The sequence below is a fragment of the Arachis ipaensis genome, chromosome B4 (assembly GCF_059453495.1).
Source record: "Arachis ipaensis isolate K30076 ecotype BB chromosome B4, ASM5945349v1, whole genome shotgun sequence".
NCBI lineage: Eukaryota > Viridiplantae > Streptophyta > Magnoliopsida > Fabales > Fabaceae > Arachis > Arachis ipaensis.
Genome location: NC_142439.1, coordinates 39580568 through 39585858, shown reverse-complemented (window position 1 = coordinate 39585858; position 5291 = coordinate 39580568). Strand labels below are relative to the sequence as shown.

Genomic DNA, 5291 nt, shown 5'->3' with positions numbered 1-5291 from the left:
CAGAGATAACCTTTCAGAAATTTTCGAACAGGAAAAGGAGATGGCAGCCGAAAATAATAATAATATAAGGAAGATGCTTGGTGACTTCACTGCACCTAATTCCAATTTACATGGAAGAAGCATCTCCATTCCTGCCATTGGAGCAAACAACTTTGAGTTGAAACCTCAATTAGTTTCTCTGATGCAGCAGAACTGCAAGTTTCATGGACTTCCATCTGAAGATCCCTTTCAGTTCTTAACTGAATTCTTGCAGATATGTGATACTGTTAAGACTAATGGAGTAGATCCTGAAGTCTACAGGCTCATGCTTTTCCCTTTTGCTGTAAGAGACAGAGATAGATTATGGTTGGATTCTCAACCCAAAGACAGCCTGAACTCTTGGGATAAGCTGGTCACGGCTTTCTTAGCCAAGTACTTTCCTCCTCAAAAGCTGAGCAAGCTTAGAGCTGATGTTCAAACCTTCAGACAGAAAGAAGGTGAATCTCTCTATGAAGCTTGGGAAAGATACAAATAGTTGACCAAAAAGTGTCCTTCTGACATGCTTTCAGAATGGACCATCCTGGATATATTCTATGATGGTTTATCTGAGCTATCAAAGATGTCACTGGACACTTCTGCAGGTGGATCCATTCACCTAAAGAAAACACCTGCAGAAGCTCAAGAACTCATTGACATGGTTGCTAATAACCAGTTCATGTACACTTCTGAAAGGAATCCTGTGAGTAATGGGACGCCTATGAAGAAGGGAGTTTTTGAGGTTGATATTCTGAATGCCATATTGGCTCAGAATAAAATATTGACTCAGCAAGTCAATATGATTTCTCAGAGTCTGCATGGAATGCAAGCTGCATCCAACAGTACTCAAGAGGCATCTTCTGAAGAAGAAGCTTATGATCCTGAGAACCCTGCAATAGCAGAGGTAAATTACTTAGGTGAACCTTATGGAAACACTTATAACTCAACATGGAGAAATCATCCAAATTTCTCATGGAAGGATCAAAAGCCCCAACAAGGCTTTAATAATGGTGGAAGAAACAGGTTTAGCAATAGCAAGCCTTTTCCATCATCCACTCAGCAACAGACAGAGAACTCTGAACAAAATGCTTCTAATTTAGCAAATCTAGTCTCTGATCTATCTAAGGCCACTGTAAGTTTCATGAATGAAACAAGGTCTTCCATTAAAAATTTGGAAGCACAAGTGGGCCAGCTGAGTAAAAGGATCACTGAAATCCCTCCTAGTACTCTCTCAAGTAATACAGAAGAGAACCCAAAAGGAGAGTGCAAGGCCATTGACATAAGTGCCATGGCCGAACCTGTGAGGAGAGGAGAGGACATGAATCCCAAGGAGGAAGATCTCCTGGGACGTCCAGTGACCAATAGGGAGCTTCCCTCTGAGGAACTAAAGGACTCTGAGGCTCATCTAGAGACCATAGAGATTCCATTGAACCTCCTTATGCCCTTCATGAGCTCTGATGAGTATTCCTCTTCTGAAGAGAATGAGGATGTTACTGAAGAGCAAACTGCCAAGTTTCTTGGTGCAATCATGAAGCTGAATGCCAAATTATTTGGCATTGATACTTGGGAAGTTGAACCTCCCTTGTTCATCAATGAACTAAGTGATCTGGATCAACTGACATTGCCTCAGAAGAGACAGGATCTTGGAAAGTTCATAATACCCTGTACCATAGGCACCATGATCTTTAAGGCTCTGTGTGACCTTGGTTCAGGAATAAACCTCATGCCCCTCTCCGTAATAGAGAAACTGGGAATCTATGGGGTGCAAGCTGCTAAAATCTCATTAGAGATGGCAGACAGCTCAAGAAAACAGGCTTATGGACAAGTAGAGGACGTGTTAGTAAAGGTTGAGGGCCTTTACATACCTACTGATTTCATAGTCCTGGATACTGGAAAGGAAGAGAATGAATCCATCATCCTAGGAAGACCTTTCCTGGCCACAGCAAGAGCTGTGATTGATGTTGACAGAGGTGAAATAGTCCTTCAATGGAATGAGGACTCCCTTGTATTTACAACTCAAGGATCTCCCTCTGCAACCATGGAGAGGAAGCAGAAAAAGCTTCTCTCCAAGCAGAGTCAACCAGAGCCCCCACAGTCAAACTCTAAGTTTGGTGTTAGGAGGCCACAACCAAACTCTAAGTTTGGTGTTGAACTCCCATATCCAAACTCTAAGTTTGGTGTTGGAGAGTCTCAACAAAGCTCTGCACATCTGTGAAGCTCCATGAGAGCCCACTGTCAAGCTATTGACATTAAAAAAGCGCTTGTTGGGAGGCAACCCAATGTTTATCTAATTCTTATTGTTTTTCATGTTTTCTTAGGTTCATGATCATGTGGAGTCACAAGATAAATATAAAAATTGAAAACGGAATCAAAAACAGCAGAAGAAAAATCACACCCTGGAGGAGCATCTGCCTGGCGTTCAAACGCCAAAACAGAGCATAGTTCTGGCGCTGAACGCCCAGAATGGGAGCATCCTGGCGCTGAACGCCCAGAACAAGCATGGTTCTGGCGTTCAACGCCAGAAATGGCAGCAAATGGGCGTTGAACGCCCAAAATGGGCACCAACCTGGCGCTGAACGCCCAGAGTTGTGTGCAAGGGCATTTTGCATGCCTAAATTGGTGCAGGGATGTAAATGCCTTGACACCTCAAGATCTGTGGACCTCACAGGATCACCTCAGGATCTGTGGACCCCACAGGATCCCCACCTACCTCATCATCTCTCTTCCCATTCATGATCATCCCTTCTGTTTTCCATTTACCACTCACATCCATACACCCACTACCTTCAAAATTCAACATCTCTCTACCACCCAATCCCACCCATATGGCCGAATACACACTCCCATCCATCTCCTCCATATCTTCTTCATTCTTTCTTCTTTTGCTCGAGGGCGAGCAACATTCTAAGTTTGGTGTGGTAAAAAGCATAGCTTTTTTGTTTTTTTCCATAACCATTGAAGGCACCTAAGGCCAGAGAAGCCTCTAGAAAGAGGAAAGGGAAGACAAAAGCTTCCATCAAGGGTCTATAGCTCAGTGGTAGAACATTTGACTGCAAATCAAGAGATCCCTGAGATACCTCAGGGGATACATTTTCTTCCACACAATTATTGGAAGCAACTAAGGGTGGAACATCAAGAGCACTCCATCATCCTTCATGAAATCAGAGAATATCTAAAAGCAATGAGGGAGGAGCAACAAAGACAAGGAAGAGACATAGAAGAGCTCAAGGACATCACTAAGGTGGACTCATTCCTTGTTCTTGCTTTCTCTGTTTTTCGTTTTCTATGTTATGGTGCTTATCTATGTTTGTGTCTTCATTACATGATCATTAGCAGTTAGTAACTATGTCTTAAAGTTATGAATGTCCTATGAATCCATCACCTCTCTTAAATAAAAAATGTTTTAATTCAAAAGAACAAGAAGTACATGAGTTTCGAATTTATCCTTGAACTTAGTTTAATTATATTGATGTGGTGACAATGCTTCTTGTTTTCTGAATGTATGCTTGAACAGTGCATATGTCTTTTGAAGTTGTTGTTTAAGAATGTTAAACATATTGGCTCTTGAAAGAATGATGACTAGGAGACATGATTATTTGATAATCTGAAAAATCATAAAAATGATTCTTGAAGCAAGAAAAAGCAGCAAAGAACAAAGCTTGCAGAAAAAAAAATAATAAAAAAAAAATAGGCGAAAAAAAAATAGAAAGAAAAAGAAAAAGCAAGCAGAAAAAGCCAAAAGCTCTTAAAACCAAGAGGCAAGAGCAAAAAGCCAATAACCCTTAAAACCAAAAGGCAAGGGCAAATAAAAAGGATCCCAAGGCTTTGAGCATCAGTGGATAGGAGGGCCTAAAGGAATAAAATCCTGGTCTAAGCGGCTAAACCAAGTTGTCCCTAACCATGTGCTTGTGGCATGTAGGTGTCAAGTGAAAACTTGAGACTGAGCGGTTAAAGTCAAGGTCCAAAGCAAAAAAAAAAAAGAGTGTGCTTAAGAACCCTGGACACCACTAATTGGGGACTTTAGCAAAGCTGAGTCACAATCTGAAAAGGTTCACCCAATTATGTGTCTGTGGCATTTATGTATCCGGTGGTAATACTGGAAAACAAAGTGCTTAGGGCCACGGCCAAGACTCATAAAATAGCTGTGTTCAAGAATCATCATACTGAACTAGGAGAATCAACAACACTATCTGAACTCTGAGTTCCTATAGATGCCAATCATTTTGAACCTCAATGGATAAAGTGAGATGCCAAAACTATTCAAGAGGCAAAAAGCTATAAGTCCCGCTCATATGATTGAAGCTCTGTTTCATTGATAGTTTGGAATTTATAGTATATTCTATTCTTTTTATCCTATTTTGATTTTCAGTTGCTTGGGGACAAGCAACAATTTAAGTTTGGTGTTGTGATGAGCGGATAATTTATACGCTTTTTGACATTGTTTTTAGTATGTTTTTAGTAGGATCTAGTTACTTTTAGGGATGTTTTTAATAGATTTTGTGTTAAATTCACATTTCTGGACTTTACTATGAGTTTGTGTGTTTTTCTGTGATTTCAGGTATTTTCTGGCTGAAATTGAGGGACTTGAGCAGAAATCAGATTCAGAGGTTGAAAAAGGACTGCTGATGCTGTTGGATTCTGACCTCCTTGCACTCAAAGTGGATTTTCTGGAGCTACAGAACTCGAAATGGCGCGCTTCTAATTGCGTTGGAAAGTAGACATCCAGGGCTTTCCAGCAATATATAATAGTTTATACTTTGGCCAAGAATAAATGACATAAACTGGCGTTCAACGCCAGCTTTCTATCCAAATCTGGCGTCCAGCGCCAGAAAAGGAGCCAAAACCAGAGTTGAACGCCCAAACTGGCACTAAAACTGGCGTTCAACTCCAAGGAGGACCTCTACACGTGCCACACTCAAGCTCAGCCCAAACACACATCAAGTGGGCCCCGGAAGTGAATTTATGCATCAATTACTTACTCATGTAAACCCTAGTGACTAGTTTATTATAAATAGGACCCTTTACTATTGTATTAGACATCTTTGGATTACCTTATGATCCTTTGATCACGTTTTAGGGGGCTGGCCATCTCGGCCATGCCTGGACCTTCACTTATGTATTTTTAACAGTAGAGTTTCTATACTCCATAGATTAAGGTGTGGAGCTCTGCTGTTCCTCAAAGATTAATGCAAAGTACTACTGTTTTCTATTCAATTCTTCTTATTTCTCTTCTAAGATATCCATTCGCACCCAAGAACGTGATGAAGGTGATGATT

At 40.9% G+C, this 5291-nt stretch overlaps 1 non-coding gene across 1 annotated transcript; it reads right to left on the bottom strand.

Moving 5' to 3' along the window:
• Positions 1-436: 436 nt before the first annotated feature.
• LOC148567267 (small nucleolar RNA R71) lies at positions 437-544 on the bottom strand. The gene has a single exon (XR_015882356.1). It is a non-coding gene; the product is annotated as a small nucleolar RNA R71 (small nucleolar RNA).
• Between the last annotated feature and the right edge of the window lie 4747 nt (positions 545-5291).